Raw genomic sequence first — 23,096 nt, 5'->3', positions numbered from 1 at the left:
TCCCCCTCCTCCATCCCTCACCCCCAATGATCTGGCCTCCTACTTCATTAGTAAAATTAGCTCTGGTCTGAAGTCCCCCAAATCACTCCTCCAACTTCTCTAAACCCCCGCTCTCAACCCTCTCCACTACTCTCCACTACTCTCCCATCCTTCCCAGCAGTATCTTCAGATAAGGTCTCCCCCATCCTCTCAAGTGCTATCCCAGCCACCTGTGCTTCTGACCCTATTGCCTCTCACCTTATGAAGTCTCTCGCCCCTTCCCTCCTCCCCACCTTAACTTTCATCTTCATCTGCTCACTCTCCAGTGGTTCCTTCCCCTCTGCCTTCAAACATGCCCACGTGTCCCCCAACCTAATAAAAACCCACCTCCCCTTCTAGTTATCGCCCTACCTCCCTCCTACCATTCCTTTCCAAACTCCTAGAACGAGTCATCTACACCAGTTTCCTCGAATTCCTCAACTCCAATGACCTCCTTGCCCTCTCAAAGGTCACCAATGAACTCCTTCTTGCCAGGTCCAACAGCTCCTACTCTATCCTAAGCCTCGTCTACCTCTCAGCTGCCTACGACACTGTGGACAGCCCTCTTCTCCTCAACACACTATCCAACCTTGACTCGACATACTCCGTCCTCTCCTGGTTCTCCTCTTATCTCTCTGGCCGTTCATTCTCAGTCTCCTTTGCAGGCTACTCCTCCCCCTCCCATCCCTTTACTGTAGGGGTTCCTCAAGGCTCATTTATTGGCTCCCCTTCTGTTCTCTATCTACACTCACTTCCTTGGTGAACTCATTCGCTCCCACGGCTTCAAGTATCATCTCTTCGCTGATGACACTTAAATCTACATCTCTGTCCCTGCTCTCTCTCCCTCCCTTCAGGCTAGGTTCTCCACCTGCCTTCAGGACCTCTCCATCTGGATGTCTGCCTGCCATCTAAAACTCAATATGTCCAAGACTGAACTCCTTATCTTCCCTCCCAAACGCTGCCCTCTCCCTGAGTTTTGCGGCAAGGCAGACGGCACTACCTTCCCGTCTCAAAAGCCCGCAACCTTGGTGTCATCCTCGACTCTGTTCTTTTATTCACCCCACATATCAAATCCGTCACCAAAACCTGCCGGTCTCACCTCCACAACATCGCCAAGATCCTCCCTGTTCTCTCCATCCAAGCCGCTACCTTGCTGGTTCAATCTCTCATTTTATGACGACTGGATTACAGCATCAGCCTCCTCTCTGATCTCCCATTCACCTGCCTCTCCCCACTTCAGTTTATATTTCGTTCTGTTGCCCGGGTTATCTTTATGCAGAAATGGTCTGGGCATGTTACTCCCCTCCTAAAATAGCTCCAGTGGCTGCCTGTCAATCTACGAATCAAGCAAAAACTCCTCACTCCCGGCTTTAAGGCTCTCCATCACCTCGCTCCCTCCTACCTCACCTCCCTTCTCTCCTTCTACAGCCCAGCCCACACTCTCTGCTCCTCTGCTGCTAACCTCCTCACTGTTTCTCGTTCTCGCCTGTCCCGCCGTCAAACCCCGGCCCACATCCTTCCCCTGGCCTAGAACGCCCTTCCTCCACACATCTGCCAAGCTAGCGCTCTTCCATCCTTCAAAGCCCTACTGAGAGCTCACCTCCTCCAGGAGGCCTTCCCAGATTGAGTCCCCTTTTTCCACTCCTCCCTATCATTCCCCTCTGCTCTACCTCCTTCCCCTCCCCACGGCACTTTTATGTATTTACGCAGATTTATTACTCTATTTATTTTACTTGTACATATTTACTACTCTATTTTTTAACGATGTGCATATAGCTATAATTCTATTTATTCTGATTATTTTGACACCTGTCTACATGTTTTGCTTTGTTGTCTGTTTCCCCCTTCTAGACTGTGAGCCCGTTGTTGGGTAGGGACCATCTCTGTATGTTGCCGACTTTTACTTCCCAAGCGCTTAGTACAGTGCTTTGCACACAGTAAGTGCTCAATAAATATGATTGAATGAATTAAACCTATGATTTGGTCCAAGATGTTCTCAAGGAATTTTTTAAAATTGATAACTCATTTGCTTTCTTTGCATTTTCTGTCCAAATTTTGTTTCCCAAGAAATATTATTAATTGCTCAGACACACACATTACATTGGATAATGCATTGGATGAACACATTTCATTATAATAATAATGATAATTATAATTATGGTACTTGTTAAGCACTTCCTATGTGGCAAGCACAGTTCTAAGCACAGGGCTAAATGCAAGGTAGTCAGCATGGACACAGTCCGTGTGCCACATAGGGCTCACATTATTAATCCCCATTTTAAAGATGAGGTAATTGAGGGCCAGAGAAGTTCAGTGCCTTGCCCAAAGTCACACAGTAGACATATGCCAGAGCCAGGATTTGAATCCATTATCGTCTGACTCCTCGGCTCATGTGCTTTCGATTAAGTCATGCTGCTAGCATATATTAAGAAATATTTCCCAACATGTGACTAGGCTAAATTAGAAGCAGGGAATACAAGAGCTGAAAAGTCATCTTTTTTCAATACTCTGCATTGGTGAAACCTGCGTGTATTTTGTCTTGGTCACTGATCTTTAAATAAGACATGGAAAAGATGGAGAGGATCCAGAGAAAATCAATAAAAAGTAGGAAGGACAGAGCAAATAAAGCCTTTAAGAAGTATCATGGATTACATGCAAGCACATGGGCCGGGGATTCAGAGGACTTGTGTTCTATGTGGCTCTGCCACTTGACTACCGTACAACCTTGGGCCAGTCATTTAACTGCTCTGTGCCTCAGTCATCTCATCTGTAAAATGGGAATGAATGGGAATGGGAAAATGGGAATGGTAAAATGGTGAATGGTAAAATGTGAATGAATGGGAATGGGAATGTAAAATGGGAATAAATGGGAATGAAGACTGTAAGCACTGTGTCCAAATTAATTAGCTTGTAATTACTCCAGAGCTTAATAATAATAATGGAATTTGTTAAGAACTTACTATGTGCAAAGCACTGTTCTGAGGGCTGGGGAGCATACAAGGTGATCAGAGTGTCCCACGTGGGACTCACAGTCTTCATCCCCATTTTACAGATGAAGGAACTGAGACACAGAGAAGTTAAGTGACTTGCCCAAAGTCACACAGCTCACAATTGGCAGAGCCGGGATTTGAACCCATAACCTCTGACTCCCAAGCCCGTGCTCTTTCCATTGGGCCATGCTCTGCTTGGCATATAGTAAGCACTTAGCAAGTACCAGTAAAATAACAAATACATTGGAATTATTTATCCTGAAGGGAAAACAGATCACAGGGTGATTTACATATTTATTTATGTATGAAAGGCTTTTATGTGGAACATGCTAATTATTACTTCTCCATGATCATAGAGTACTGATGAAATGGAAATAGACTTCAATTAACCTAAGAGAGCACTCAGGAAGATAGAAATGATTTCTTGATGGCAAGGATGGTTCTACAATAGACAGGATACTGTGTGAGGTTGAGGGGTATCCACTTTGAGATATTTTTAAATAAACATGGGTAAACATCTGACAAATGACTTAGACCTTTTGCACTGTAAGCATTTTGTTGAAAGTACACTCTGCCCCAGTCCCCAGCTTACAGTGATGATTGAAAAGCAGAAGCCGCACAAAGCTAATAGATCGAATTGCAAACCCAAATCACTTGGAGAAACAGAGAAAACTCTATCCAAAAACTGACGCTTTCATTCTCCTTGAGTCCCACCCAGTGAAGACATGATGCAATAAGTATTGCTTATATGCCGGTACCTGGAATTTATTTCTCAACTTCATTGTTTGCAATCTTCTTTGTTGATGACAGAATCTTTCATTGGGAATGATGGATGAACAGCAGTCCTGAGACTCCAAAGGGATTTATTATAGTGCTGGTATTTTGTGTAGTGCTACTCACATTATCTCTTTCCTGACCGATGTTTTCCCACGGGGGGAATGAAGAAGAAAGTGGTCAGAGATGCTGCACATTGTGAAATATACTTCAAGTCCTGTCTTCCTCTCTAGACTGTCAGCTCGCTGTGGGCAGGAAATGTGTCTATCAATTCTGTTGCACTGTACTCTCTCAAGTGCTTAGTAGAGTGGCTTAGTGGATGAGAACACTGGCCTGGGAATCAGAAAGATGTGGGTTCTAATCTTGGCTCTGCCATCGTTTGCTGTGTGACCTTGGGCAAGTCACTTAAATTCTCTCTGCCTCAGTTACCACAGCTGTGAAATGGGAATTAAGACTGTGACCCTCACATGGGACACGGACCATGTCCCATCTGAGTAGCTTGTATCTACCCCAGAACTTAAAACTGTGCTGGTTACCTAGTAAGTACTTAACATTCATTCATTCATTTAATCAATCGTATTTATTGAGGCTTACTGTGTAGAGAGTACTGTACTAAGCGCTTCGGAAGGACAAGTTGACAACACGTAGAGACAGTCCCTACCCAACAATGGGCTCACAGTCTACAAATTTCATCATTACTAGTGAGTGCTCAATAAATGATGGATTGATTGCTTGATTGCAGGGCCCATCTAGTATTGAGGAGGGAATGTAAGTAAGGGTGGAAGGTGGCAGATTTGGGGTACTTGTACTTTCATTTGCTCAAAGGAGGCAAGGTTTCACTTCTATGTCTATCTTTGCATCACTGAAGCAAAATTCAGCAACATTGTTCAACTCTGTGACATCACTGAAGATCGATCCTTTTATGTTGCTTGCTAGATAAAGGATGCTCTTTAGCTCACTGAATTTTGAAACACGCTGGTTTCTCTGAAACAAAAATGACTAAACATCTGCACGTGTCTTTAGGGATGTCCTTCAAAGGCACAGCTTTATTCACATGAATGTGTGGCTATGGTTTGGTTGGTATAAAAGATCTAAACTTGGTAAACAGAATTGTGTTCATTAAATCCCATAGCAATAACAGGACTGGTAGGCTCAAAGCTTGAAGATGGTACATATTAGCTCATTGCCGACAGGGAACATGTCTTTCAATTCTGTTGTACTGTACTCCCACAAGTAGTACGTACAGTATTGGGTACACAATGAGTGCTCAATAAATACCACTGACTGATTAAAACTAAACATGAGGAAATCTGCCTCATTCGGCAGTTGGTTAGTACAAGAGATTCCTTGCTAGAGGAAGTTGTGAAATCTGAAATGTGATGTGGAAGGGAAGATTAGGTATATAGAGGGAAGAGTTAGGGAAATTAGGTAGTTCACTCTAAGTAATAGAGTGGATGTCATGGAGAACAGCCATTGGATTCGTTTTCTCAAGCTTCTTATGGCCACTGTTGAAGACAGTATTATCAAATGGGGAAGGAGAAGATAACTCCATGGCAAAGGGAGGACCTAGCAATAGGTATTGAGTATGGAACAAACTATCTTCACCCGTAACCCTGGCTTTCCCTATAAGATCAGACTACAAAATAAAAGCTGAGCCAATACTATGAGCCCCATGTGGGACATGGACTGCATCCAACCTTATAACTGGGGTAGCTTATATCTACCCCAGTGTTTAGTACAATGCCTGTAAAATAGTAAGTACTTCATTCATTCATTCATTCAATCGTATTTATTGAGTGCTTACTTTGTGCAGAGCACTGTACTAAGCTCTTGGGAAGTAGAAGTTGGCAACATGTAGAGACGGTCCCTACCCAACAGTGGGCTCACAATCTAGAAGGGGGAGACAGAGAACAAAACAAAACATATTAACAAATTAAAATAAGTAGAATAAATATGTACAAGGAAAATACGTAAATAAATACAGTAATAAATACGTACAAACATATATACATATATACAGGCGCTGTGGGGAAGGGAAGGAGGTAAGGTGGGGGGATGGAGAGGGAGAGGAGGGGAGAGGAAGGAGGGGGCTCAGTCTGGGAAGGCCTCCTGGAGGAGGTGAGCTCTCAGTAGGGCCTTGAAGGGAGGAATAGAGCTAGCTTGGCGGATGGGGGGAGGGAGGGCATTCCAGGCCAGGGGGATAACGTGGGGCGGGGGGTCGACGGGGACAGGCGAGAACGAGGCACGGTGAGGAGGTTAGCGGCAGAGGAGCCAAGGGTGCGGGCTGAGCTGTAGAAGGGGAGAAGGGAGGTGAGGTGGGAGGGGGCGAGGTGATGGAGAGCCTTGAAGCCGAAAGTGAGGAGTTTCTGCCTGATGCGTAGGTTGATTGGTAGCCACTGGAGATTTTTGAGGAGGGGAGTAACATGCCCAGAGCATTTCTGGACAAAGACAATCCGGGCAGCCATGTGAAGTATGGATTGAAGTGGGGAGAGACACGAGGATGGGAGATCGGAGAGGAGGCTGATACAGTAATCCAGATGGGATAGGATGAGAGCTTGAACAAGCAGGGTAGCGGTTTGGATGGAGAGGAAAGGGCGGATCTTGGCAATGTTGTGGAGGTGAGACCGGCAGGTTTTGGTGACGGCTTGGATGTGAGGGGTGAACGAGAGAACGGAGTCGAGGATGACACCAAGATTGCAGGCTTGTGAGATGGGAAGGATGGTAGTGCCATCAACAGATATGGGAAAGTCAGGGAGAGGGCAGGGTTTGGGAGGGAAGACAAGGAGTTCAGTCTTGGACAGGTTGAGTTTTAGGTGCCTGGCAGACATCCAGATGGAGATGTCCTGAAGGTAGGAGGAGAAGCGAGCCTGGAGGGAGGGGGAGAGTGCAGGGGCAGAGTGTAGATTTGGGTGTCATCAGCGTAGAGATGATAGTTGAAGCCGTGGGAGCGAATGAAGTCACCAAGGGAGTGAGTGTAAATCGAGAACAGAAGGGGACCAAGAACTGAACCTTGAGGAACCCCTACAGTAAGGGGGAGGGGGAGGGGGAGGGGGAGGAGGAGCCTGCAGTAGAGACTGAGAATGAACGACCGGAGAGATAGGAGGAGAACCAGGAGAGGACGGAGTCTGTGAAGTCAAGGTTGGATAGCATGTTGAGGAGAAGGGGGTGGTCCACAGTGTCGAAGGCAGCTGAGAGGTCGAGGAGGATTAGGATAGAGTATGAGCCGTTGGATTTGGCAAGTAGGAGGTCTTTGGTGACCTTTGAGAGGGCGGTTTCCGTGGAATGTAGGGATGTGTGGAATTTGTGGAATGTACTTAATAAATGCCATTTAAAAAAAAACAAGCAAAGCAACATGATCTAGTGGATACAGCACCAGCCTGGGAGTCAGAGGGACCTATGTTGTAATCCCAGCTCTGCCACCTGTCTGCTGTGTGACCTTGGATAAATCACTTCACTTCTCTGTGGCTCAGTTACCTCATCTGTAAAATTAGGACTGAGACTATGAGCCTCAAATGGGACAGGGACCGTGTCCAACCCAATTTGCTCATATCTACCCCAGCACTTAGTATAGTGCTTGGCACATGGTAAGTGCAGAAGAAATACCACAATTATTAGCAACAACAGTGAGGAGATTCAGATGTTCATTTTGTCCCTGTTTTGGAGTTTTTTCCCCACCAAAGTAGTCACTAATATGCATGATATCATCTAGATAAACCTCATACTCTATTAACACTGACTTCTAATATTGGAGGACTTTTGCTGCAATAACCTGAATAGAGCAGATTTAAGACCGCTTCTCTACCCAGAGCATACAGAACTCCTCACTCTTGGCTTCAAGGCTGTCCATCACCTCTCCCCCTCCTACCTCACCTCCCTTTTCTCCCTTTACAGCCCAGCCCACACCCTCCACTCCTCTGCCACTAACCTCCTCACTGGGCCTCGTTCTCGCCTGTCCTGCCATCGACCCCTGGCCCACGTCCTTCCCCTGGCCTGGAATACCCTCTCTCCACACATCCGCCAAACTAGCTCTCTTCCTCCCTTCAAAGCCCTACTGAGAGCTCATCTCCAGGAGGCCTTCCTAGACTGAACCCCCTTTTTCCTCTCCTGGTCCCCATCCCCCCGACCTACCACCTTCCCCTTCCCACAACACTTGTATATATTTGTACAGATTTATTACTCTATTTATTTTACTTGTACATATTTACTACTCTATTTATTTTGTTAATGATGTGCATATAGTTGTAATTCTATTTTTTCTGATGGTTTTGACACCTGTCTACGTATTTTTCTTTGTTGTCTGCCTCCCTCTTCTAGACTGTGAGCCCGTCTTTGGGTAGGGACCATCTCTATATGTTGCCAACTTGTAGTCCCAAAGTGCTTAGTACAGTGCTCTGCACACAGAAAGCGCTCAATAAATATGATTGAATGAATGAATGAATAATGGAGAAAAGAAGTCTGGCCAGGATCCAAATGGGAGCTCTACAGAAAACTTGGAGAACGGGACTGAAAGTGAAACCCTTGATCAGGGAAGTAGTGAAAGAGAAGAGAGGAAGGTTGTCTGTATCCTGAGAACGTGCTAAATTTTCCCTTTGAATATTGAATGCCAACAGTCACCATTCTCCCAAGTAGCAGAATGCAGAACCATGCATTACTGGACTAAACGGAGGGTGTGCAAGTTTGAGGAAACTCATGCTGCCTAGGACCTTAACAAGAAGTAGACTGAATGGAAAGGGTAATAGAGAGAGGAAGAAGAATTGAGGGAAAGGACAGAAAGAATTGGGCTGAAAATCATGCTGGTCTCCTTCTCCGCTGAATAGCCAGCTTGGCCTAGTTGAAAGAGCATGGACCTGGGAGTCAGAGGACCTGGGTTCTAATCACAGCTCTACCACAGGTCTGCTGTATAGCACTGAACAACCTCATCCAGAATATGGGAATTAAGACTTTTAGCCCTATTTGGGACACAGGCTCTGTCCAACACAATTACCTTGTACATGCTCCAGCACTTAGCCCAGTCCCTGGAAAATAGTAAGTGCTTAACAAATGCCACTAAAAAAAGGAAAATGGCAAAGAAGGCCCAGGAGAAAAATCACACAGCCACGATAATTACTATAACTTATTTTTTTATACCGCAAATGGAGGCACAAAGAATTTCAGTGACTTTCCCTGGGTCACATAGAAGGCGAGCACCAGAGCCACTTCAATACCTTCAATATTAACTTTAGCTTTATTCATTGTCAGCCTGTCTTTGAAGGTAGTCCAAGACGACAGATAAAATGATGGGAAGCTTTTTTTTAGCGCTTGAAGTCACGGCTTTGAGTCATTTCAGTAAGATTTTAGGTAGATCCAGGACTCTGGGAAAGAATGTAAAATATGAACACGCTACTGTGAGTGAGGTGCAGTAAATCCTAATGCTAATCATGCAATCTGTGGTATAGCTTCAAATCAGTGTCCAAAACTGAATTTGGCCAAACGCCACAAAAGAGCAGGCTTGTTGTGCTCTGGGGTGTCCCACTGTGATCAATAATGTTGGTTATTTCCAGGATCCAGTCTTCAGGGCCCCAAAATGAAACATGAAAGCACCTGCATTTTCCAGAAGAGCAGTATTCCGAATCAGAGAACTGAATGAATGCTTTCCATTCAGATTTTTGTGTTTCAAGCATTGGGAATGAATGTGTCTTTTCCAGGATAAGGCGACCCTTTAATTCTTGTCTCCAGGTAGATGGAGTGGAATCTTTGAACTTGGGACCACTGGGTTTCTCCTTCTTCTTGTGCTTGAACTCACGCTGGCTCCTTCTTCCTTCTGGTAGTGAGGCAATAAAGTGGGGTGTGTACGTAGTTGGCATTGTCTCCGTGGAGAGGCCATGAGGTCTGGTGGATAGAGCAAGGGCCTAGGAGTCAGAAGAACCTGGGTTCTAATCGGTATCTACAATGTGTCTACTTGTGACCTTGGACAAGTCACTTAACTTCTCTGTGCCTCAGTTACCTCATCTATAAAATGGTGGTTTATACTGTGAACCCCACTTGGGACAAGGACTGTGTAAAACCTGATTTGCTTCTAGTTGTTCAATCATATTAATTGAGGGCTTAATGTGTGTACAGCACTGTATTAATCTCTTGGATAGTACTATACAGCAATAAAGAGAGACAATCCTTGCCCACAACAGGCTTACAGTCTGGGTTTGGAGGGGTGGGGAGGGAGAGAAAGACATCAAAGTAAGTAAACAGGCAACAATATAAATAGATTATAAAATATAAATTAATAGAATATTTATAGAATATATATATATTATTATATTATATTTATATTATATATATATACCTAAGTGCTGTGGAAGAGGGTGAAGACCAAAGGGAGTGAGTCAAGGTGGAATGGAAGGGAGGGGAAGCTGAGGAAAAGCGGGCTTGGTCTGGGAAGACCTCTTGGAGGAGGTATACCTTTATTAGGGTTTAGGAGGGAGGAAGAATTATTGTTTGGTGGATTTGAGGATGGAGGGCACAGAGGTATGACGTGGGCCAGGGGCTGGCAGCAACACAGGCGAGATCAAGGAATAGCGAAAAGGTTAGCACCAGAGGAGTAGAGTGTGGGGGCTGAGATGTAGATGGAGAGAAGGGAGGTGAGGTAAGAAGGGACAAAGTGATGGAGAACTTTGAAGCCAATAGTGAGGAGTTTTGTTTAATATGGAGGTTGATAGGCAACCACTGGAGAGCTTTGATTAGGTGGGGTGACATGCCCTGAACTTTTCTGTAGAAAGTTAAGCCGGGCAGCGGAGTGGGTAGAGGTAGGAGGTTGGGAGGTCAGAAAGGAGGCTGATGCAGTAATCCAGTTGAGGTAGGATGAGTGATTGTACTACCATGGTAATGTTACTTACCCCAGTACCCAGTACTCCTAAGCCGGGCACAAAATCTGATGACAGTAAAGAAAGCCTCAATATTGACAAAGGAGTCAGGTATAATTTTTTCTTCTGAAATGTTTTATTCAGAGTACACTGTTAAACTACAGTGCCTCAAAGACAAATGTTAAAGAGAATTAATGACTGACCAAAAGTAGGTACCAAATTGCAGTGTCACCTCACCAAGCATTTCCAGTAGGCCTGAATGCTTTTTTATGGCATTTGTTAAATGCTTATTATGTGTCAGGCACTGTTATAAGTGCCGGGGTAAATACAAGTTTAGTATGTTGGAAAGAGACACTGAGCCCACGGGGCTCACAGGCTATGTTAGACGGATGAGTATTTAATCCCCATTTTCCAGTTGAGGTAAGAGAGCCATACAGCAGTTAAGTGACTTGCCCAGGGTTGCATATTGTGCTCTTCATTTTAAGTGGGTCTCTGAAAAGCACCTTGTATCTGCCTAATCGTTCTACCGGTGAAGTTGAAAGTAGAAGGGGCTTTCAAAAATTTTAGTCATTAGAGTAATCCTTAAGAGATTTTTCCCTCTGGGATCAAGCCCTTGGGAAAATACTCAGGATTGAGGAAAGCGTACATCTGATAAGATTTCTCAGAAGGCAGGTTTCCGGGAATACTTACTTCTTATCTCCGTTTCAGTTTGGTTGACACATCCTGAAATCTTCTGTATTGTTGGGTTTAATTTCCCCATCTGTTCAGGGAACAAATATCTATTTAATGGGAAAGGATGGGAGAAGTTTCTTCCTTGAAACTTCACCTCCTCTAGTTTTCTTTTCTATTAGTTTCAGGTGCCTTCAAAACCATGGGTTTCTTGCTTCTACTCAGTGCAACAAAACCCCTGGTAATCATATTCTGATGATAAGAAGCAACATGGCGTAGTGGATAGAACAGGGGCCTGGAAGACAGAAGGTCTTTATCTATTTTGTTAATGATGTGCATTTAGCTTTAATTCTATTTTTTTCTGACGACCTGACACCTGTCCACATGCTTTGTTTTGTTGTCTGTCTCCTCTTTCTAGACTGTGAGCCCGTTTCTGGGTAGGAATCGTCACTATATGTTGCCAACTTGTACTTCTCAAGCGCTTAGTACAGTGCTCTGCGCACAGTAAACGCTCAGTAAATATGATTGAATGAATGAACGAATGGGTTGTAATCCTGGCTCAGCCACTTGTCTGCTATGTGACCTTAGGCAACTCACTTCACTTCTCTGTGCCTTATTTCCTTATCATCATCATCATCATCAATCGTATTTATTGAGCGCTTACTATGTGCAGAGCACTGTACTAAGCGCTTGGGAAGTACAAATTGGCAACATATAGAGACAGTCCCTACCCAACAATGGGCTCACAGTCTAAAAGGGGGAGACAGAGAACAAAACCAAACATAGTAACAAAATAAAATAAATAGAATAGATATGTACAAGTACAATAAATAAATAAATAAATAAATAAATAAATAAATAAATAGAGTAATAAATATGTACAAACATATATACATATATACAGGTGCTGTGGGGAAGGGAAGGAGGTAAGATGGGGGGATGGAGAGGGGGACGAGGGGGAGAGGAAGGAAGGGGATCAGCCTGGGAAGGCCTCCTGGAGGAGGTGAGCTCTCAGCAGGGCCTTGAAGGGAGGAAGAGAGCTAGCTTGGCGGGTAGGCAGAGGGAGGGCATTCCAGCCCCGGGGGAGGACGTGGGCCGGGGGTCGATGGCGGGACAGGCGAGAACGAGGTACGGTGAGGAGATTGACGGCAGAGGATTGGTGGGTGTGGGGTGGGCTGTAGAAGGAGAGAAGGGAGGTGAGGTAGGAGGGGGCAAGGTGATGGAGAGCCTTGAAGCCCAGGGTGAAGAGTTTTTGCCTGATGCATAGGTTGATTGGTAGCCACTGGAGATTTTTGAGGAGTTGAGTAACATGCCCAGAGTGTTTCTGGACAAAGACGATCCGGGCAGTGGCGTCAAAAAATACTTTTTGATTGATTGATTGACTGTATTGCTATTACCTCTTCAGTCTGTCTGATTTAAAAAGTTAGGTAGCAGTAAGATCATCAAGCACATGCATCTGACCAGAAGCAAGAAAACACTGAAACTTTTAAATGAATTCTAGTTCGTTTTTTGTGTGTGTCTTCTTCAGCAATAAATAAATGGGATTCAAACTCAAAAACTGAGAACTGTTATTAACGTTAAGGTATTTAAATAGTAAAATCATTTTGAAAGTAAGAGATGTGTGAATACCATCCTTCTATCAAATTTTCTTTAGAGTCAACACTGGAATCTGCATTGGTTCTCATATCAATCAATAGTATTTACTGAGTGTTTACTGTCCTAAGCACTTGGGAGAGTGCCAGGTTGGTAAACATGTTCCCTGCCCACAGTGAGCTAACGTGCTACTAGAAATCTATAATTAGAACTACCCAGTGAAGAAGGCTATGCATAAAATCTGCTTACCTGTCCACCCTGGCATTGCATCATTTCCTAACCATTTGATAGGCTAGGAAACCTAGGTTTTCTAGGTTAGGAAACCATAGCTAAGAATTTATTGTTTCAAAAAACCCCACCAAATACCTCCTGGTGCTGAATTGCTACCCTGGAGAATTATCCACAGAATCCCTTTAACATCTCTAGTGAAAAGGACCGCAAAATTTACTTACTCCTATTAATCCTTCTGGATTCTTTGGTCTCAGCCCCATCACCTTGCCTGACAAATCCATTCTTACACCTGGACTTTCAGTTATTTCTCTCCCCACTTTAGTGTAGGAGTAATAATGGGAATCCATGTACCTACCACAGCATCTCAATCTAATCTGAGTTTCTAATTATATGAAAAGCATATAACATAGAAGCAGCGTTGCCTAGTGGGTAGAGAACAGGCCTGGAAGTCAGAAGGATCTGGCTGCTAATCTCAGCTTCACTACCTGTCTGCTGAATGACCTGGGGCAATCACTTAACTTCTCTGTGGCTCAGTTACCTCATCTGTAAAATGGGGATTAAGGCTGTGAGCCTCATGAGGGATGGGGACGGTGTTCTACTTGATTAACCTGTATCTAATCAAGTTCTTAGTACAGTGCCTGGCACATACTGAAAGCTTAACAAATACTATAAAAAGCCCCATGGCTCAGTGGAAAAAGCCCAGACGTGGGAGTCAGAGGTCATGGGTTCTAATCCCAACTCTGCCACTTCTCAGCTGTGTGACTTTGGGCAAGTCACTTCACTTCTATGGACCTCAGTTACCCCACCTGTAAAATGGGGATGAAGCCTGTCAGCCCTACTTGGGACACCCTGATTACCTTGTAACCTCCTCAGTGCTTAGAACAGTGATTTGCACATAGTAATCGCTTAATAAATACCATCATTATTATTATTAATAATAATTTGAGGCAATTGGGACAAAATGTCAGTCCATTTTAATCTAAAAGTATCAGCTTTTCAAATTTCCTCGACTTGGTCAGCTGTGATCAATTGACCTATTAATCCATAAATATCGCAAATGCACTGTAACAAGGAAAATGTTAAATAAAATAGCAGTTACAAAAATGCAAAGACATTTTCACCTCATATTTTTTCCTCAACTGTCATATTTCCCATACAAAGGATTGTACTCTCCCAAGCTCTTAGTACAGTGTCCTGCACACAGAAGCACTCAGTAAATACCCTTGATAGGTAAGGTAATTATTTTCATCCCTTTCCATTAAACCTCAGTCTGGCAAAAAGTAGAGAAGAGTAGGACGTTTCTTGTTACTTGTTTTTGCTCAATATAAGTCCACAATGATAGGGCATGCCACATTGTCATTTCCATGATATATTTGCATCAGGCAAAGGAGTCCAAGCTGTAGAGCAGGAAGTAATATTGTTTCATCTCAGGATAATCTGTTCCCTAATTAATAACGAGATCACATGGATCTAGGCAGGGAGGAATTCTGGGTAGAGGTGGTAGAGATTTTGTGGATCGCAGTTTCCCTAGGGCATTTTTCCAACCACCTTGCCATACTTACCTGGAAATGGGATGACACATTTTTGTATTAGCCAAAAGTTGGAGGCCGCATTTGGGGACCACATAGAATCTTCTAGAACACCCTCCTCCAAAGGACTTACTCCATCTCAAATCTCACTGTGGCAAACCTATTGAGAGAATGAAATATTTTCACAATATCTGGGCACATCCATATAGTGTCATTTGTATATTCATTTGAACATTCAGAGAATTATCATGGCCTAATGGATTGAGCACAGGCCTGGGAGTCAGAAGGACCTGGATTCGATTCCTAGCTCTGCCATTTGTCAAAGCCGGATGACTTTGGGCAAATCACTTCACTTTCTCTGTTCCTCAGTTACCACATCTGTGAAAGAGGGATTAAGATTGTGAGCCCTATCCAACCAGAACTTAGTACCGTACCTGGCACGTAGTGAGTGCTTAACAAATGCCATAAAAACAACCCAAAAAACACAAAATTCAATATATTTACATTCAATTTATTTCTTTTGAACCTCCATCTCCTCCATCAGAGTGTTAGCTCCTCGTGGACAGTAACTTTGCCTTGTGCTTCTGGTATGCTTTCCCAAGGGCTTAGTACAGTGCATTGTCCTCAGTAGATTCTTAATAAATACCATTATTACTCCTTCTAAGAATAATTATAACAACAATAATAATAATAGTAATAATTGTGACATTCATCAAGCACTTACTACATATCAGGCACAGTATTAAGTGTTGGAGTAACTATAAGATACTGTAAATATCTTATATGTAAATATAAGATAATCAGGTCGGACACAGTCCCTGTCCTACATGGGGATCACAGCCTAAGTAGGAGGGAGTACAGGCACTGAATCCCCATTTTACAGGTGAAGATACTGAGGCACAGAGACATTAAGTGATTTGACCTGGCTCATAGAGCAGGCAAGTGGCACAGCCAGGATTAGAACCCATGTTCTCTGATTTCCAGGCCCATATTCTTCCCACTAGATCATGCTGCATTTCCAAGTGAGACTGAGAGCAGTCAACTTTCATCCTAATCTAAATATCTATAGTAACTATAGATACAAAACCATATACTTAGACTAGTATAGTATACTATAGTATGCTAGTATTGAATACTATAGTATACAATATAGCATACTAGTGAAGTATAGTAAATCCATAGTAACTGACCAACTCTTTATGTAGTTATAAGACACGATCCTACTAAAGGAGGCCCACACAGCTTCTGGAGCAGTTTTGAGAGCATTATATGAGCCATAGTTAAATGGAAAAAGGTAGTCCTGAACACAGAGATCCTGAAACACAATCAGCAACAGAGCTCATCATCAGGAAAATCATTTATTGAGTGAATATTCTGCAGATAGTGCTGACGTAGACACATGGGGATGTGGCAAAAGTGACTAAGCACTGGCCCAACCTTAAGGAGTTCACAATCTGGCAGAGAAAGCCAGAATAAAAATAACAGTGCCATATTATAAATTCAACTGTAATCAATGCAAGACACACGTTTCACCTAGTGAAGCCCTTCAGTGGAACACTTTGAGACTATCCCCTTTTCTCAACAAGCATTTCTATTATTGCAGTCCAGTGCATGGTAGAGAATCCCAATTTAAAAAACTTTATGAGCTTTCTGCCCCGGCAGGGAGTTAGGGTTTGAGTAAGAGAACTAACATTCAAGAAGACAGTAGGTTAAGGCAGGTATCTGCACCAGTTCTATTGTGAAACATATTGCTTTATCAATGAGTAAGCCTTTTGAAATGGGGTTTGCTGGGGAAGATAATTTTCTCAGCAGTAAATCATTTCTGAACGTGAAGACAATTAATTTAGGTAACATTCTTCCTCCTGAGCAGAAAATTCAGTCATTCAGTCGTGTTTACTGAGCATTACCTGTGTGCAGAGCACTGTACTAAGTGCTTGGGAGAGTACAACATAACAATATGGTCCAATCATACCACTTTAGCACCAAAGTAGAATTTCCCCAAGTGAATGAGAATCACAGAGAATATAACACACACCAATCAATCAATCAATCAATCGTATTTATTGAGTGCTTACTGTGTGCAGAGCACTGTACTAAGCGCTTGGGAAGTACAAGTTGGCAACATATAGAGAAAGTCCCTACCCAACAGTGGGCTCACAGTCTAAAAGGGGGAGACAGAGAACAATACCAAACATACTAACAAAATAAAATAAATAGAATAGATATGTACAAGAAAAATAAATAAATAAATAGAGTAATAAATATGTACAAACATATATACATATAGACAGGTGCCGTGGGGAAGGGAAGGAGGTAAGATGAGGGGGATGGAGAGGGGAACGAGGGGGAGAGGAAGGAAGGTGCTCAGTCTGGGAAGGCCTCCTGGAGGAGGTGAGCTCTCATTAGGGCCTTGAAGGGAGGAAGGGAGCTAGCTTGGTGGATGGGCAGAGGGAGGGCATTCCAGGCCCGGGGGATGACGTGGGCCGGGGGTCGACGGCGGGACAGGCAAGAACGAGACACGGTGAGGAGATTAGCGGCAGAGGAGTGGAGGGTGCGGGCTGGGATGTAGAAGGAGAGAAGGGAGGTGAGGTAGGAGGGGGCGAGGTGATGGAGAGCCTTGAAGCCCAGGGTGAGGAGTTTCTGTCTGATGCGTGGATTGATTGATAGCCACTGGAGATTTTTGAGGAGGGGAGTAACATGCCCAGAGCGTTTCTGGACAAAGACAATCCGGGCAGCAGCATGAAGTATGGATTGAAGAGGGGAGAGACACGAGGATGGGAGATCAGAGAGAAGGCTGATGCAGTAGTCCAGACGGGATAGGATGAGAGCTTGAACGAGCATAGTAGCGGTTTGGATGGAGAGGAAAGGGTGGATCTTGGCATTGTTGTGGAGCTTAGACCAGCAGGTTTTGGTGACAGCTTGGATGTGAGGGGTGAATGAGAGAGCAGAGTCGAGGATGACACCAAGGTTGTGGGCCTGTGAGACAGGAAGAATGGTAGTGCCGTCAACAGAGATAGGAAAGTCAGGGAGAGGGCGGGGTTTGGGAGGGAAGACATGGAGTTCAGTCTTGGACATGTTGAGTTTTAGGTGGTGGGCAGACATCGAGATGGAGATGTCCTGAAGGCAGGAGGAGATGCGAGCCTGGGGAGAGGGGGAGAGAGCAGGGGCAGAGATGTAGATCTGGGTGTCATTAGTGTAGAGATAATAGTTGAAGCCGTGGGAGGTCACCAAGGGAGTGAGTTTAGATCGAAGACAGAAGGGGACCAAGCACTGAACCTTGGGGAACCCCCACAGTTAGGGGATAATAGTCCAAGAGATTAATCACATTCCCCAAGTCAATCAATAGATGGTATTTATTCATTCATTCAATCGTATTTATTGAGTGCTTACTGTGTGCAGTGCACTGTATTAAGCCCTTGAGAGAGTACAATAAAGTTGATAGACATGTTCACCACCCACAAAGAGCCTACGGTCTAAAGAGGGAGGCAAATCCACTTTCACTTCCCATTAAGGATGCATAAAAAGCAAATCAGTCATATATGGAATACACGGAGTCTTGGGACCTTGTTTCCACTGAGTATTGTCAATTCAGCATGCTGGACATTGAAGGGATGGTTCATCTTGTTAATTAGGTTCAATCAGAATTCGCTTTCTCTTCCTCGGAGTGGACTCCCAGTGAAGGAATGTCGCTAATTAAGTTTCCCTTCTGAAGACACCTTTCTACACCATATCTTTCTCATGGCATTTTTCATCTCTGTGTTTCTCAGTGAGTAAATTAAAGGATTGAACATGGGCGGGATGATTGTGTAAAAGAGGGAAAACACTTTTTCCTCAGAGTAGCTGGAGGGGGGCCGCAGGTAGGTGAATGAAACGCATGAAGAATAAGATGACCACTGCGATGTGAGAACCGCAGGTGGAGAGGGCTTTGCTGTACCCTTCCGCTGAAAGGGTTTTTGGGGAAAACAACGTGATCAGATAGGAAACCAACAAGATGATGAAAGTGACCAAGGGCACCATCCCCGAATTTGCCACGAGCAGGGTGCCCACAAGGTAGGTATCCACGCAGGCGACTTTCAGCAAGGGAGAAATTTCACAGAAGTAGTGGTCACCCTCGTTAAGACCACAGAAGGGCAACTGGAAAACAAAGAACAATCAGGGAAATGTGTGGAAGGAACCACCCACCCAGGAAACCAAGATCAGGAGTTTGCATTTTTTCCTACTCATGATGACCACATAGTGTAGAGGTCTGCAGTTGGCCACATCTCAGTCAAAGGCCACTGCCGTAAGAATGAAGACCTCGATGCACGTAAAGACGGGCGTGCTTAAGAGTTGCAACGTGCCATTGCCGAAAGTAATGACTTTTGTTTGAGCGAGTAAGTCCTGGATCAGTATGGGGGTAACGGTAGAAGTATAGCACACGTTTATAGAAGACAAGTGTGCCAGGAAATAATACATATGTTCTAATTCCAGCTCTGCCACTTGTCAGCTGTGTGATTTTGGACAAGTCACTTAACTTCTCTGTGCCTTATTTACCTCATGGCTAAAATAGGGATTAAGATTGTGAGTCTCACCCAGACAACCTGATCCACCTTGTATCCCCCGAGCGCTTAGAGCAGTGCTTTGCACATAGGAAGCGCTTAGCAAATACCATCATGATGATGATGGTATGTTGGTTGATAAGATGGCTGCATCTAATGGTGATGAGAATGAGAAGATTGCCCATTAAGAGTATAATGTAACAGAATTAAAAAGCACAAAGCAAAATATCTGAACGTTATGATCTTGCGAAAGTCCCAAGGGAATGAATTCTGTGATGTTTTTCTTATTTCCCATTCAGTTTTTTCAGGTGGTGAAAACATGCCAAGAGCTCTGTGCCTGAAATGATTAAAAAAAAGTTTATTGAGATTTAACTATATTGATCCAAGAGCCCAGCCTCTCCAAACATTAATTTGGCTGATCAGTAAAAAGAGTTGAAGGGCTCTGAAATACAAACTCCAGATTCTGTTTCCCTCGGGAGTTGCCTCTACCCTTCCCAAAATCCATATTCATTAGGGTTGTTGGAGGAAACCTGAAAAAAAAGTGATGAAACTGAAGAACTGTGGGTCCAGAGTTGCCTTGAGAAAAGGTTTAATTTATTTTGAACATCTCCATCCAGGTAAATATTCACAATTGTGCCTCCCCTTTCCCAGGTAGTGGATCTGGAAAGATTATCTCTCTGACAGAGGTGATCAGTGTAGTCGATCTGAATTGTAAAAGCTCTGTTTTCAACCAAAGTCTTATTAAACCTTGATTATTATGGTATTTTCCATTGGGGCCATCTTGCAATTAAGAAATTTAGATACATAGAATTAATATGAAGAGAGAGGGGCAGAAAGACGGAGAGGGGTGCACATCTTTCGACTTGTCTAAGTTTTTACAACTGACAGAAGATAGTAGATGCTTCCTAATTTTGATTCGGCTGAATGCCCTTGATTTCTTCCATTGCTATTTCAATTCAGGTTTCTTCCATCTTCTCCAAGAAAAGCACTGTGCTAACTACCACCTACGCTCCCTCCCCCGTGCGTCCCTGCTCCCAGTCTGATCTGTGCACCAGGATACAAGTGACTCTTGCATTCTCTCAGATCCCTCCATCACTCCTCGGAAAAACACATGGCAACCGCCACCTTCCCTACCTCCACCGAGCATCCTTACTCTCAGCATTATCTCCTCGCACCAGGATGGGGATAAAAGCTACCCCTGCTCGCATCCGATTCCTCCATTGCCACAGAGAAAATCTTCCAGGGTATCTGTGCCTTTCCCTTCCACCATCCAGGATCCCAACTCCCGGCATATTCCATACACACCAGGCCATGGATAAAAGTTGCTCCCTCCATCGTCTCCGAGACTTGGACATTATTTTGTTTATCCTTTTATGTTTTGTTTTAATGTATCTTAACTCCTGGTGTTTCTGTCTCCAATCCATTCTCCCCATTTAAACTGTTAACAATAATAATAATTATAATAATGTTGGTATTTGTTAAACACTTACTGTGTGCCAAACAATCTTTTAAGCACTGGGGTAGATACAAGGTAATCAGGTTGTCCCACGTGGAGCTCACAGTCTTCATCCCCATTTTACAGATGAAGTAACTGAGGTACAGATAAATTAAGTGACTTGCCCAAGGTCACACAGCTGACAAGTGGCAGAGCAAGGATTAGAACCCACAACCTCTGACTTCCAAGCCTGGGATCTGTGAGGCCCACAAGGGACAGGCAGTATGTCCAATTTCCACCTATGTATTCTTTCCCTGCCCTCAGTTCAGTGCTTTGCACACAATAAGCACTTAATAAATATTTTAATCTACTAGAATTCTTTAGAGTGTTTCTCAGGGGTTGGATGTCGCAGTTTCCACATTGGATGATGTTATTGGGAGGAATCAAACTCAGGTGCTATACAGGGAAATTATAAAATATTTTTTCACATACAACACCCACCTACAAAAACTAGATATAGAAAAAGATAGCCAGCCAGTGCTAAGCTTATCCCCCTAGTTACAACCCAGAAATGATTGGAGGGGAGCACAGAACAACCTACTTCAAATTGCAACCTCCCCGGATCACCTCAAGGAACAGGGGGGAGGTCACCACTGTGAAAAAATTGAGAACACAATGCACCTCAACTGAGAAAAAAATGCCTTCTAATGTGGCGCAGCTTGGTCTAGTGGATAAAGCACAGTCCTGGAACTCAGTTGACCCTAGTTCAAATTCTGGCTCTATCACTTGTCTATTCTATGGCCTTGGGCAAGTCACTTAACTGCTCTGTGCCTCAGTTTCTTCATCTTTAAAATGGGAATTCAATGCCTGTTCACCCTCCTACCAAAACTGGAGTCTTATGGGATAGAGTGACTATGTTTGACATGATGATTTAGTATCTACCCCATCATATAGAATAGTGCTTGACACATGGAAGCTCACTATGGGATGAGAATGTATTTATTTATTGTTATATCGAACTCTCCCAAATATCTACAATTCTATTTATCTACTTTGATGCTATTGATGCCTGTCTACTTGTTTTGTATTGTTGTCTGTCTCCCCCACCGTTGTGGGAAAGGGATTGTTGCAAAATTGTACTTTCCAAACGCTTAGTACAGAGCTCTGCACACATTATGTGCTATTCAATAATATTTATCTATTTTGATGTTATTGATGTTATTCTTTTGTTGTCTGTCTCCCCCTTCTAGACTGTGAGCCCATGGTAGGGTAGGGATTGTCACTGTTGCCAACTTGTACTTTCCAAGCGCTTAGTATAGTACTCTGCACACAGTAAACGCTCAATACATATGATTGAATGAATAAATGTGAATGAATTAATTAATGAATGAATATAGTACAGTGCTTCGTATACAGTAAGCACTCAATAAATATGATTGAATGAATGAATAGCAAGCAGTTCCAGGGCTTAGAACAGTGCTTGGCACATAGTCAGTGCTTAACAAATACCATCATTATTATTAACAAATACCATAATAACAATCAAGAGTGGGGAGGGAAATACCTGATACTGGAAGACTACTATTGAATCCAGACAAATCGAGGTGAAGTATCAGAACTGAGGAAAGAGGGAAAGAGGTAAAAGGCAAGAATGAGTGCTAAGAGTAAGGGAATGGATGAAAGTGGAGAATTTGAGAAATGAATAAACATCAAGAAAAGGAGAGTAACTGACAGTATCCAAAGTGCTGGGAAGCAGAGTGACTTAGTGGAAGAAGCTCAGGCCTGCCACGTGACCTTGGGCAAGTCACTTAATTTCTGTTACCTCAACTGTAAAATGGGGGTTAAATCCTACTCCCTCCTACTTAGACTGTGAGTCCCATCTGGGACAGGGACTGTGCCCAACTTGATTACTTAGCCCAGCACTTAGTACAATGCTTGGCACATAATAAATACTTAACAAGTACTATTTTTAAAAAGGGTGCTTTTTTTTCAATTCATCTGCCCACTCAGCTGCTGGTGTTGGAAAGGAATCAGAGTAAGATCCCAGGAGACCAGGTGTCTGGAAAGAGAGCAACTAGAAAAATGGATAACTAGAAGGTCTAGGGTTATAACAGCAAACACTAGAGCGAAAGCAGAAGGAGGGAAATATATGGAGGAGAAAGATGGGTATGTGAAAAAGCAGGAAAGACAAGTGAAAGTACTAAATACTGCAAAAACATGGGAGAAATAAGTTGAGAAGAAAGGAAAATGACTTGAAAAAAGAGAGAAGCAGAGGAAAAACTTTATTCAGATATACCTGAAAACAATGAAAGAATACTTGCAAAAAGTCCCCTTGACTTTGTGGAAGAACTTTGGAAGAAGCCGGTTGTGGGCAGAGATTGTCTCTATTGCTGTATTGTACTTTCCAAGTGCTTAGTACAGTGCTCTGCACACAGTAAGCATTCAGTAAATATGATTGAATGAATGAATGAATGAGTTTCCCA

The 23,096-nt window shown here is 43.5% G+C and overlaps 1 pseudogene; it reads right to left on the bottom strand.

Moving 5' to 3' along the window:
* Nucleotides 1-18,329: 18,329 nt before the first annotated feature.
* On the bottom strand, nucleotides 18,330-19,473 carry LOC119928866 (annotated as a pseudogene).
* Nucleotides 19,474-23,096: the final 3,623 nt, after the last annotated feature.

This window comes from Tachyglossus aculeatus, chromosome 5, assembly GCF_015852505.1.
Source record: "Tachyglossus aculeatus isolate mTacAcu1 chromosome 5, mTacAcu1.pri, whole genome shotgun sequence".
Classification (NCBI taxonomy): Eukaryota; Metazoa; Chordata; class Mammalia; order Monotremata; family Tachyglossidae; genus Tachyglossus; species Tachyglossus aculeatus.
Note: the sequence above shows the minus strand (reverse complement) of the source record. Positions and strands in the feature narration are given on the sequence as shown.